The sequence below is a fragment of the Glycine max genome, chromosome 19 (assembly GCF_000004515.6).
Source record: "Glycine max cultivar Williams 82 chromosome 19, Glycine_max_v4.0, whole genome shotgun sequence".
In the NCBI taxonomy this organism is placed as follows: Eukaryota; Viridiplantae; Streptophyta; class Magnoliopsida; order Fabales; family Fabaceae; genus Glycine; species Glycine max.
Genome location: NC_038255.2, coordinates 3,801,371 through 3,815,617, shown reverse-complemented (window position 1 = coordinate 3,815,617; position 14,247 = coordinate 3,801,371). Strand labels below are relative to the sequence as shown.

Sequence of the window (14,247 nt, the reverse complement as noted above, 5' to 3'; positions counted from 1 at the left end):
CTTTAACAAATAAGATTTTCAATTTAGAAGAACGAAATCCATCTTAATTAAATATAACAATTTAAGTCAGAATTTCTCATATGGATCAATATGAGAAGAACACGTGACAAAGATATCTTACTGGCAGCAACTGTTAGACATAATATATCATATTCTATTGTGATTTTCAGGGGATTAGAGAGGCTAAAACAATTAACGAAGAAAAAGAACTAAGAATAACAAATGCAAATAAGCAATAACTCTTGAATCATCGTTAAAATGTTTGTTGCAAAATATAGTTCAAGTAAAAGAAAGACCAGGCAAAGACTAAGTCAAAGCAATTAGTGGGGTGCAAACACTACTATGTGATTGTTCAACGCAAACACATAGTAATAGAACAAGTTTCACATCGAAAACGTGCATAATTGAAGATGCTTAGATATAAACCCTAGATGTAGATGATAAGATATGTAGCAAAAGCACACACGAATACCTACCACTGTTTGATATATGTCATTGCAAATTATAGTGGAGAAGGTCGAATTGTGCACCTTCTTACTTTTGATGCCAATCTGGAACAACTATTTATCAAGGTTTCAAACTTGGGTTTTGGAAATTTGATTGCATATAGAATAAATTGGTGAATAAGTGGAGTCCGCAGCTTGGAGAAAAGGAAGATGCCGGAATGGAACCGACCACGCCCACTGAAAGATAAAGCAATGGCACATAGGTGGCCACGTGATATATTACCCTATTGGTCAAATAAATTTGGAAGTCTACATCTTATCATTTTATGGTCAGGCATGATAGATGGACAATGATTTCATCATTGATGATGGTAGTTAGGAGGGGATTAGGGTATTTCTTGGTATTTTATTCTCATCGGTCCATTTGCCAAAATTAGAAAAAGTAAAAAAAAAAATTAAAGTTAATTGTTTTGTTGTATTGATTATTAAAAGATTTCACTCAATTAATTAAATAGAGTGTGAGTTAAACTCATGTATGTGTCTTTAATTTGGATAAGAAAAAAAAATGTACAAGTTGCTCTTCTTCTTATTGTGTGTGATTTGTATAAAAGTAATCATCTATGCTAAAGGTAGAGATGTATAAGATTGTAAATGTGAAAGAAAAAAATGTAAGAAAAATGTTTGATGATGGGAAATTAAGTTGTTTCTCTCACAACAAAGGAACACAATTAATAACCTCAATGGACCATTTGCTACACGCTTCAAAAAGCGGCTAGTCACACTTTATCGACAACTACAAAAGATTTGGTTACTGAAACGCATCACATGGGGGGCCATAGAAGCAAGACAAAATGGCATCAAAGAAAAATGTCGTTCTTATTAACAGCAAAGCCTTATAAATTAAATAAATAAATCTACCTTTTAAAAAAAAGCCTTATAAATTGCTGCATGCTTTCTGTTTATTACTACACTCTCTCAGATATTTTCTAAATGTTTTTAGCTATACATTGATCTTGATCAAAAACTCTTAAAAGAAATGAATACTAATTTTTTTTTAAAGAAATGAATACTAAAAAATGTTAAGTTATAACTATATCTCTATTAGTATAATTTTCTTAATAGGAAAATTAAATTGTTAGTTTATATACTACAATATGATGTACTACATATATACTAATAAAAAGATGTATTTATCAATGATATACATCACTGAAATTATTACATTAATTTTGATTAGACAGGGTTATATCAACAAAAGCAAATCTAACATCTATCTATTAATACACGAAAAATTTGATTCTTTTCTTAATACTATTTTAGGAAAACTAAATTTCCACATTTTACAAATCCCTCCTTACATACTCTTTAGAATGAGACAATGAAAAGATAAAAGGAAGTGAACGGAATAAGAGATAAAAGAAAATGGAGAGAGAGAACAAAAACACGGGAAGGCATCACATGGAGAGGAAACAGAAGAAACCCACTTTAGATAAGTCATTTTAGCAAGTAAGATTCAAAAGTTGTGGTGTCTAGTCCGAGAGAATTGTCATGTCTTTGTGTGTGATAACTACTTCGGACAATGTAAAGCTACATATATAGGTGAGGGACCAACATATGATGTTATCTTTTACGACACTCACTTAGGACCACACAGTACTATTGCAGAGAGATATATGCATGGGGGGCAACTTGTGATAATTTTTCACTTAGAAGCTAACATCTGACACCCCCACAAGTGGATTAATTAATCGCATGCCTTTCTTCAAGAGAAAGTGATCAATTAATGAGAAGATACAGAAACGTACGCGAGTTTTCTTCTCTTCTTCATTTGTCTAAGACAATTTGGAATTGGTTTAGTGATCTTCACCAATGCAAGGAACTGGAGGAGTTACAAATATACCAACTTCCAAACCCTAAAATCCTCACGAGCGTAAATGGAGAAAATTTTCACTTTCTTTTTTCCTTCATTGATTCTAAAACATGGACAAACCCTGAAACATGCAGAAAGTGAGAACTGACCTCTTCACGTTTATATAATTTTTTTTAATCAAACTCAATTATTGGTTTAAGAGAGAAAGAGAGAGAATTTAAGGAGTCATGGAATACGCCATACACCAAACCAGATCTTTGTTAATTGTTTTTTTTGTTACTGCAGATCTTTGTTAATATTGTTAATTTATTCGATTTTGTATATTATAAAAAAAATAAAGTATGAATAATATAAATCATGTATTAATTTTGCTGCTTCAATTCCACATAAAAAATACACATGACATGAAAAACCCTAAGACATGTTTGGATTCCTATTACATGGTCAGTTCGGCAAGAGCTGGATGCACTAACCAAAAACTCTAAATAACTATATATCAGCCAAAGAATTGCAGATATAGAAACTTCAGTATCTACTTATAGCATGTTTCAAGAACTTTGAGAAAAGAAGAATCACATTTAAGATGGGGAAGTGATAACTATTAATTTTTAAAAATCACATCCAAAATGTAAAGCCAAACTGGCTATTAGTAATATTTTAAAATTGGATCGGTAACTATTGAATTGATTAAAGTATTGGTATACGACTTATTAATTTAATTTTAGTTGAATTTTAATTAATTAAACCGGTAATAATTATACTTATATATTTAACATTATATTAAATTTTAAGTAATAAAATAATATAAAAATTGATTGACTAATATAAATGATTAAATTACGTATGTAATAAGATAAAAACTAATAATAATTGGAAAAATAATTTGTACTTATAAATGATCTTTAAATGTTTTTTTATTTATTTTTAAAATAAAAAAAAATAAAAGTTTAAAAATGAAAAAATGAAGAAAAAAATTACTGATTTAAACCTGTTTTTTGTACTGTATTTTTGTTCCCGTCTTTCACCGATTTTAGATTGGTTTGACGGATTCTCATAGTTTGAGGTGAACCGATTTTTTAAAGTTAATAAAATAGTTACTAGACTTATTTCCTGTCAAATTGGCTGATGCAATCCGATTTTTAAAACAGTTCTAGTCAACATTAACAGAAGATATATTAGCATTTCATCATTGAAAGCTAGCTAAATGTTTTGTCTCTTTTTTCTTTTCCTAAAAGAAAAAACTATGGGTAAATATGTTGGTAAATAATAATAATAATAATAATAATAATAATAGTATATTAATTATTTCTTATTGACTCGTGAAAGAAGTTCAAAAAATAAATTAAGTGCAATGGTCTGCTCATCTAGCTACTACTGAAGTGAGTGAAAAAGGCCATCCAGTTCTACGTGCAGTACAATATGCTATATCTACTTTATTAACGAAAAATAAATTAAACATAAAAAAAAAGGAGGATAAGAAGTTTAAGAGAAGAAAAGGGAATATATAAGAAGAAGGAAGAAGAAGAAGCAAGACAAAAACCAAGTTCTTCGCCTACTCCTTTCTTAAAAGGAGAAAGTAAAAGATTATTCATTTAACTGTTGGAGATGTTCCTGGGAGAGAATCCCCACTTCCATTGTTGTTATTCATGCATGTAGGAGCACTCTTGTACCAGACCAGAAGAGAGTGATATATAGACACACACACACACAAAGAGAGGGACACAGAAAAATCTAAAGGAAAAATGAGTAGGGCTTGGATATGTTAAGGGTAAGAGAGACTCTAAATTAAGTAACAAGTAGTATTATGTAGTAGTGAGAAGCACCTCAAGAGGGGGTGATGACCAATAACTGAGTCACTAAAAAGAGTACAATTATGGTCCAATAAATGGTCCAGAGATTCATAACAGAAGCCCTAGGTCATAGCTCATGACTAATCGCTCTCACGTTTCTGAGTAGCCAGAATGCAGCAGTGTCTGTAGGCTCTAGCACTTGGCAGCTGCAACTTCATAGGTAGTGAATGAAAACTGAAAACACTGCAGAGACATTAATTAACTTTTTAATTATGAGCTCAATAACAATAAGTTAAATGAATTTTAATCGACTAGCTATATATAGTTATTATATCTTATAGTTAGTTAACTATTTATATGAATGAGCTGAATTTAAATTTAATGGTAATTCAAAGTCACAAGGTGCAGAAGGTTCAGCTGGACAGAAGGAAGGATCGGAGCAGCTTATTATGATGTTTATTTAAAGACCCTTTTTAGGTATTCAGTCATATTCTAGGGTTTGGTGAGGGTGAGACTGCAAGAAAAGAACTTCCGCTTTGAGATTGTAAATATTGGTTATCTTGATTAATGATTAATTAAACTCTTAGTGTCTAATTAATATTATATTTTATCAAATAGCCTTTACACTGGTTTTTTAATTATAAATTTCATGATGATAATAATTTTTTTATCGGTATTATCATGAATAAAAGGTATTTACAAATAAATAAGCAGCTTGGTTCTGCATTACATTGATAGATAGCTTTTAATGGAGGGTTTTCCCATGTATTTGATTGCTTAACAAATTTTTTTTATATGTGAGAATTAAAGAAAGTCTCAAAAAACTTATAATAAATCATGCATCCTCATTCAACTAATTAAATTAGATGATCTTGATCATTGCTTATCAATTTGTATCAAAATTATTATTGATGTTTTAGAAAAGATCATATCCAATCGATAAAAAAAAATTCAATAAAATATCACAAAATATCAGTTATTGGATTATCAACTCTCAAAAGTAATACTATTTAAGGTTCTTATATTATGGGATGTCTAAGTCATACATTGAGTAGTATGAGATGTTCAATGAGTTCTTGATAAGGAAAAAAAATCTCAAATACTTTAGTGATTTTCAATTAATCAACACCAATTAACAAATACATAATCAAGTGATTCACTGTAATTCAACTTTGATTTATCTATATCTACCGCCATGAACTAACATTTACCTAACTGATCAAGCCCTTGGACATACGCACACCCTTGACATTATCCAATTGTCATTCTGTTCTTGGAAAATTTTGACAACAAAATTTAGTTAGAACTTTTTTAAGAATAAATAGTACCAGTAGTAGAATCAGCTGTTAAAATAGTAAATGTCATTATCCATTCTAAACTCTCACAAATGCAGAATATTATAGAAAATACAAAAAAAAAGGTAATTCAATGGTATCAAATTAATTAAGAAATATATGTAACAAATTAAGAAGAAAAACACTAAAAAAACAAATATACCATTACTGTGTTGATATAATTGGAATTGAGCTCGGATTCTCTAAGTCAGGTTTTTCATTAAAGTTAATTATTGATGAAAGTGGTAAATAGTACTTTGCACCTATAATATAGTAAAATAAATCTAATTTGTAAAGAAATACATGTAATAAAAATGCATAATATTAGTATCCATTCACACGTATAGTCTTTATATTAATAGTTTAACTAAATTTTGTAAAACAAAATACTATACTAATAAAAATAAACTTATTGCCTAACATTTTTTTTCCTTTTCATCGTATTTTACCTTTATATAATATATATCACAGTTAATTTATTTTTGTTTTCTCCCTTATATTTTTCCTAGATCTGTCCATATCTGTTGTGGAAAAAGGTGTTATAATTTCATGGATGATTTGTTACTTCAAAACTAGCAATCATTTGTAAGATTCTCTACTTTACTAAATATTGTTACTTATTTTTTTAAAACCATTTTTTATTGAACAGATTTAAGCTAATTAATTAATTATATTTGTTATTCGTTAGAAGGTGAATAGAATCATGAATGAGACGTTCACCCTCATCATCATCACGAGCATAACTGTACTCTTTGTGGCTACATCAAATAACACTTCATATTTCAATAGAAGATATAGTTGAGAGGAAAGAAATAAAAAAAATAAAAAGGATTTTAAGTAGAAAATGTGTTATTTGGATTAATGAAATTAAGAAATTCTTAAAAGTTAAGGAGCTTATAAACAAAGGCGGAGGGGTGGGGTTTCTATAGGCGCCATTACCCCCATAGGTCTTTTAACTCTCATAGTATTAGTATTACGTATAAAATTATTTTATGGCCTCCTCTTTATACTTCTCTTAAGTTCTCTTTAATATTTTTTTTATTAACAATATTTTATCTAAAAGTTAATTTTTTTATTTTTTTAATTTAATAATTATATTTAGTTTCTTATATATATTCTTCTAACTTCCACAAGATCACAAACTTTTTTTTATTGTTTTGTTATTCCTACGTACTTTGTGTTATGGCTTTCTTTTATTATGCTAATTGAATCTTATAAATAAGAATAAAAAAATTAATAAAATACTTCAAATAACTACGTTACCTTTCATAATGATTAACTTATAAGAAAAATTAATTTTCAACAAATAAAAAAATTAGTTTTTTTTAATAATATTTTATTAGATTTATAGTTTCTAATTCATTAATGATACATCTAAACTTAGTTAATTTATCTAAGAATTTATTATGTCTTATTCATTTAACCAAGTATTTTATAAGAATCTTTCATGTGTTATTCAAGTATTTATTTTTAAAATATTTTGAATAACATGCTTTAATTATAATAAAATTTTCTTTTCGATCACTTAACTTAAATAAACTTTTCTACTTTCTTCTCCTTTTACTATTGATCTTTGTATTCTTATGTGTTAGTTGCACTTGTTATTTTTTTTAGAGTTATAGTTGTTAATTAGTATCTTATGATCAACACAATTTATATATTTCTTTTTTATCATAAAAAAATACTAGTTATATTTTTTTATAACTGTCATGTATGTAAAAGTTTTAATATTTTTTCAAGTCATGATTTTCTTTATAGTGGCCCTGCTTATAGAGTAGCTTTATGTATATAATTTAAAAGAAATGTAAGCATAATTAATTTGTCCTATGTATAGCCAGCAATAATTCAAACAACTCCATTTTACTCAAGACTTTTAATTTATATTTTTCATCGATTTTTATTCATCGTATAATTGTATGGTCTATACCTAAGAAAAGGATTTGATTTGTCTTATCTACAACTGTTTACAATTTCTACCATAAAAAAGTTTTTTTCTACAATAAAATACTATCATAAAAACACAATTTTTTGAAGTATGAAGTTTAGGATGAGGAGCTGCATGTCACGCTCACACGCAGTCCACTTCGGACCGCAACAATTCAAATCCAAAGGAAACGTTGAACTCGAGTTATTGCAAGAGCATCTATCAAATAAAATATATAATAGAAAGATAAAAGCGAAACTAGTAGTATGAAATTTCAATCTTATGTGTCAATTTTTAAATTAAAAAAATAGCCACGACAAAATATATAATGATAAGAAACTAGCAGTATAACATTTGAGAAATGAGAGGAATGAGCCACAATTTAATTTATATAATTTTAAAATTAATAATAAATTAAAATAAATAGTAACATTATATTTGTGCAAATGAAACTGGACTTAAATTCTTTAAACAAGATATAAATTTAAATCTCATAAAATAAAATACAACTAAAAATTAATACTCTATTAAAGAAGGTTAATTAAATTCTCCAATAAAGATTAATAATTAAAAAAATGATAGATATTTTAGGCATATTATAAGTATCATAATAAATAAAATTAGTATTAACTCACCGTGTGCAACTAAATAATAAAATATTTTAATATAGTTTAGGTGTCTAAAAATACAATTCTTTAATTTTATAGTATTCATTTTAATTCTTAAGAATTATAAAAATTATGTTTTAGTTTTAAATATTACATATAGAAATTAAAAATGATTTAATTTTTATCTAGACCAAAAACAATATTACAATATATCTTTAAGGGCAGATAATATAATTAGCTAAAATGAAATTTGGAATGTAATAGTACAATTTTAGTTAAAATAAATAAATAAATTTGATAACATAACATGCTTCATTGGAATATGTGTGACCTCTAAAGTTTTTGTCGTAGGCGTGCGCATGCTCTTTATTTTGTCGGCTCATTCTAATGTATATTTCCGTATTGCTTAAGCATCTCATCATATTTGCTTTTTTGAGGGAGTAGAGAACTATACAGTACTGAAAAAACAACAAGCAAAGATGCACACCTATCTCAATATATAACTAAAATAATCATAAATTCACTCTTATATATACAATTATATTTGCTTTTTTCAAATAATACTTTTACTAATATATTTACAAAAAACATTTTTTTATGATATTTTTTTCCTTATATGTACAATTGATATATAACCGATGTAAAAAAAATTATAAGTAAGTTCAAATTGTTCTCAAAAGAAAAATGATACATTATATCTTTACAAGAATGAAAAATGAATGAAAATTTTCATAGGAACAAAATCCAAATTTTGATAATTTACAACAAAAAAATATATTTTAGTCTTTATTACTTTTGGAGAAAATATATTTTTCTAAATTTTGGTGATATTTATTTTATAAGTTTAAATATATTTTTTGTTCCTATAATTAAGTTTTTTTTTATTTTTGTCTGTGCAATATATTTTTTTTTTTGTTTTAGTTCTTGTAAAATGTATTCGTTTTATTTTTCATGCTTAAATTATTTAAGATGTCGCTTTTTCACTCTTTAAAGAATTTTTTATTGTTCAAAGCACCTCTAAAATACTTTAAGAATAAAAAATAAAACAAACACATTTTACAAAGATTAAAATGTAAACAAATTACAATAGTGAAAATAAAAAAAGTTAAATTGCAAGGATATAAAATGTATTATTTAAGCCTATTTTATAAAATATGTTTTTATAAAATAATACTATCAAAATTTAGAAAAATATATTTTTCTAAAAATCATAAATAATAAAAACCAAATAAATAAAAATAACAAAAATTGTTTTGTCAATACCTTAATAAGCAAGAGAGAAAAAACAATTTTATCTTACACATTAAGTTACAAGGTAACCATGGTAAAAAGGATATCATAAGGTGTTTAAATGTATTTGGTTGAAGAGAAATAAAATAAAGATGAGGAGAGAGATAAAGAAATGAGTATAAATAAGTAAAAAATAGTATTATATTAAGGATTCCACCAATTTTAAAATTAATTTTCCTCAAAATCTTCTCCACCAAATCAGACAAATAATTTTTATCCATTTCTTTCCACCCAAACTCTTACATACTATTAAGTCAAAAGATGTTTATATCTTAAAGACAAATTAAGACTCTTAATTATTTTGATTAGATGCAAATAAAAATAAATGGTAAAAACTATGTCTGATTTCAGATCATGATCTGCATCTATGAGTCTGTATTTTCAAACAATCTATTCATAAGACAATCTAGCATGGCATTTTCAAGTAGTACATGTACTGTGTCTGAGATTATTTCATGCAGAAAATATTTTCCTAGGATCTTCCAAAGTCTTATGAAGAATAAATGAAATCCATAATCATAATCAAAAGACATATTTTGTTGTTGCAGACCTGCTATGATGAAAGAAGTGACTTTTTCTACTGAAGTGCAAGTCATGCTAGGCTATCAATATGGACTTTGCATGAAGAAGGGATGCGCATTTAATGCAACCATTAAATGCTCTGTGGGCAACACGCTCAAGACTTCAAACGAAGAGTAAAGTGAATAATCCAACTATTCTGAGATAACGAATATTTAAAGATGAAGACTATATATAGAATAAACTTCGAAGAAACAAGACATGAATCAGCTATGCGAACATATTTTTTCTTTTTTTCTTGTAAAACTTTATGTAAATCTTTGTATAAATATTAAGCTCTCAAAACACTTTGTATACTTAGAGAGAAATGACTAAAAATGATTAGTGTTTTATTTGTCTATAAAATGATCACAAATTTAGTTAGTATGCAAATCTCAAACAAATCTGGTTGATTTGTTTAGAGCCAACAATGACTTAGTAAGATAAAAAATATTAGTTTTAAGATAAACTTGAGGTAGAACTTGCGTGTGTAAGAACTAGATGTGACACTGAAACATACTTGTAACTTTGACAAGTTAGTGAAAACTTGGTGGGTTGCTAAGAACAAGATGTAGTCTCGAGTTTGAGATGAATCAATATAATTCTCTGTGTGCTTCTTTCTATTGCTATAACTGACAAAGAAATTGAATTTATTTTTAGATCCTACATCTTGTTTTATTCTGCAAAGAAAATTATTTTTCTCATTGTCTGATAAAGTCTGAATAAAAAATTCTCTAAGTGTTATTAGGTTTATCTAAATCAGACAATAAATGTGTTTTCAGTCTTAGAAAAAAATTTAAATTTCTAAAAATACAATTTAACCCCCCATTCTTATGTTATTTGTTTATACATCTACCAAACAAACAGTTAATGTTTTACCAAAGATTTTCCCTTGATAAACCATGGTAGTAACTTCCTGTTCTTTCTTAATTATTCTCGTCTTCTCGCCACAATCATGGTTGCGACAATATATGATTGACAACTTACACAGGTACTATAAGAATGACTATTAACCCAATTGACTAACTTATTCTTGTAGATATCCAAGAATATCTTATTAAGGTCCACATCTTGCCTAATTGTTATCATCTTACAAACAAAAATGCAACAATATATTAATTAATATAAAAATATGACAAATTACAAAGATGTTCAACACTATAAAACATGTGTGAGTAAATACATATCAAGTTCAGTGCCACATTAAGATTAAATATGCATTTTGTAGTAGATTGCTCTGCCTAACCAAATAAAGAATGTATCATTATCTGTGCTTTCTTTTTTCTCAAAATCCCATTATTAATTTCAAGGAAAATATAAGATAATTTTTTTTAAAACTTAACTGAAGAAAAATATTTTTAAACACTACTAGAAAATAGTGTTTCAACGACAGCTATTTAGCGCTTACAATGATGGTTGACAAACTGTCTTCAAAGCTACTGTCGTGGAAAGTGTTTAATTTTCATAACGGTTCTTGAACCGTCTTAGTCTGTTCGGTATTTGACAACGATTTTCATCCAAAAACGGTTTTAATTGATAACCGATGTTGATTTTTTAGGTCCTATGTGGATAAATTTTTCTATAAATACAATTTTCAAGGCAAAAAAATTCACAAGAGTCTAGTTTCAGCAAAATCCTGAATTTCATTTGTATTAAAAATCCACAGTTAACAAAAACAACATATACACAAGCAAATATCTCAAATACTAGGTGACCTCATATCAATCGTTGCTATCATTGGAAATGTAGTAACACCAAGGAGGTTCTCCCTAAAAACAAGGTCTTGGATCAAATACACCCTCTAATTAACAAGGAACAATTTTTAAGATACAAAACAGTTTAAAAAAAATAGAATATCATATGCAAAATTCAAAGTCATTTATAATATCATATGCAGAATACCAATTGTCAAATAAATTCAACTAGCAAATAGCATTTGAAAACTTATAACTAAAGAGTTAAGGAAGCCCAAAATGATGGTGGGGAAACCTTGAGTGTCATACTCGTTCGCTAGTTTGTTTTCGACGGTGGCATTGACCTTGGCAAGAACAACGCTGTCAGGCTTGAGCTCGGTGGAGGCGACAACGTACTCTGGCACAAGGGCCTGGTAGTGGCCGCACCAAGGCGCCTAGATCTTGACCATGACGAAGCGGTTGTTCTCGATGACGGCGTCCTTGTCGTCCACCTCGAGCTCCTTGAACACCTCCTCTGACGAGTGGTCGAAGCCAACAAAGTCACCGAAGTCGTCCTCGTTGAACTAGTCAAGATTTGGAAAATGATCGTGGCGAGAAGTGGTGGCAGCATCATTCAGTTCCTTGAGAGAAGGAGACAAGAAGGACAGTGGTGGGAGAGATGAGAAAACAACCCTAACTCAAAGATGGTGTGAGTGAGCGGGGTGAGACGATGCGACTGAAATAAAAAAATTAAACCCTAATTCAAAGACGATTCTCGCAAAATTGTCTTTGAAATGTTGACAATAATTATAAAATTGTCACCGCGTTTAAAACAAAGATGGTTTTCGAACAACCGTTGTTGAGCACGCACCGTAAAAACGTGTATTTTAAGTAGTGAAAATTACATTATTTTCTTATTTTATTAATTAAAACTATATATTATTATTATTAATATCCTTTTCATTTTAATTTCTTTCCTCTCAACTTAAAAACTACTCCTTCTGAAATAATTATCATTTCAAATTATTTTACACAAAAAATAATAAATAAATGAAATAGAATAATAATTTTATAAAATTAATCTTATATTATATTATCATTAATTTATTTATAAATTTAATTATCTATCATTAATATTATAAGAGATATTGGATATGAAAATAATTAATATTATATTTAAAAAATTAAAATAATAACTTTTTTTCTTATACAATAAATATGAAACAAAACAAATAATAACTAATTATAATGAAACAAGTACATTTATGGATAATGAAGGAGACAAGACCTGTGAATATTGGATCAAATGCAAGTGTGCAAGAATGCTTTTGTCGCAAAGAAGTAGGCACAGAGATTTGACTTAGCTAATGACAATGGTAAAAGTAACAGTACAGGAGACACTAGACACACAGTAAACAAATGCTGAGCAGACACTCCTTTATAATGCATGCAGAACGATACAAAGAACTTTTCTGATTCTTTTCTTTTTAAAAAGAGTTTTGCTGATGCTTAGTTTGACTTAAAGATGCTATAAAAAAAGAAGCTTGACTTACTTACAGATGGACTGAAAAGTCTAAATTTTTCAACAATATCATTTTATCATAATCTTTATTGCTAAATGAATTTGATTGAGACTGCAGTTAAATAAAAATTTAGACGACTCGCCAAATTCGATCAAAAGGTAAGATTTATAATATTTTCCCAAAATTATAAGTATTTTCATTAGAAATATCTTATTTAAATTGAAATCAAGCGTCACTTAATTCAAACATTCATTAATAAGTTATTAATAAATTTCAATTAAGAACTATTAATAAAAAATATATATTAACATTTCTCGATGTCTCTACATCACTGACTTCGTTTTGCCTCTTTTCTTTCTGTTTTTCCATGTTTACTTTTTGATTTTACTCCTCCAGCTAATGATGCTCTTTCTGTGGCTTTAAGCAGTGGCAGGGATTTAAAAGCTGCCTTGGGAAAACAATTATCTTATTCGGAAAAACTTTAATTCTTCGTAAGTTTGCATCAACTATATATAATTATGCTGCATGAAAAACCTCTCAAAAAAATATGTTACATGCAAAACTAATTAAACTATTACTTTTCAAATACAACAACAACAGTTCTGCAAACTTCCAAAACGAGATTGTATTTAGATAGAACATTGGTTAAAATATTTAACAGCAATGATGCATATTAATAATAACATGCTTAAACTGAAACTATCGTATTATATCACACTCAGTCATTGTAGAGTTTGAAATAATTTCTCAATAAATATAACCTCATACAGTCAACAAATTATATAAGAAGCTTAAATATATATATTTTTTGTCATTGTAGAATTAAAAATAATTTCCCAATAAATATAACCTCCTCATACAGTGAACAAAATATATAAGAAGATTAATTATATTTTTTTTCCTGAAATATAGTCTATTTTGTTTTTGGTCCTAAAATGTTTTTACTCGATGACTTTTGATCCCTAAATAATTTCTTTTATTTGTTTTTTATCCTTGCTATTTTGTTTTGATCATTTTAATTAACGTAGACCATTTGTTAATTTTAGTGTTTTATTAAATATTTTTCAAAGATATTAATTTAAAATAAACAAAATATTATATAAATTAAAACAAAAATAGATATATTAAAAATATTAAAATAAAATAACAAAAACCAAAATAATAAAAATTATAAACTAAAAGGCAATCTATTTTTTAAGGACTAAAATAAAATAAATTATATTTTAGACAC

At 27.4% G+C, this 14,247-nt stretch overlaps 1 protein-coding gene and 1 non-coding gene across 5 annotated transcripts in view; both read right to left on the bottom strand.

Moving 5' to 3' along the window:
- LOC100803100 (transcription factor TCP13) overlaps nucleotides 1-3,043 on the bottom strand; it is a 4,959-nt gene extending 1,916 nt beyond the window's left edge. Inside the window, exon 1 of one of the 4 annotated variants that reach the window (XM_041012935.1) lies at nucleotides 2,252-3,043. The gene's annotated coding sequence lies outside the window, so the exon portion shown is untranslated. Of the gene's footprint in view, nucleotides 1-476; nucleotides 1,563-2,251 lie in introns of those variants that run through there. The other 3 variants (XM_006603847.4, XM_006603848.4, XM_003554869.5) reach the window with 3 other exon arrangements.
- An 8,490-nt stretch (nucleotides 3,044-11,533) lies between these two features.
- LOC113000589 (small nucleolar RNA Z278) lies at nucleotides 11,534-11,648 on the bottom strand. Its single transcript, XR_003265922.1, has one exon. It is a non-coding gene; the product is annotated as a small nucleolar RNA Z278 (small nucleolar RNA).
- Between the last annotated feature and the right edge of the window lie 2,599 nt (nucleotides 11,649-14,247).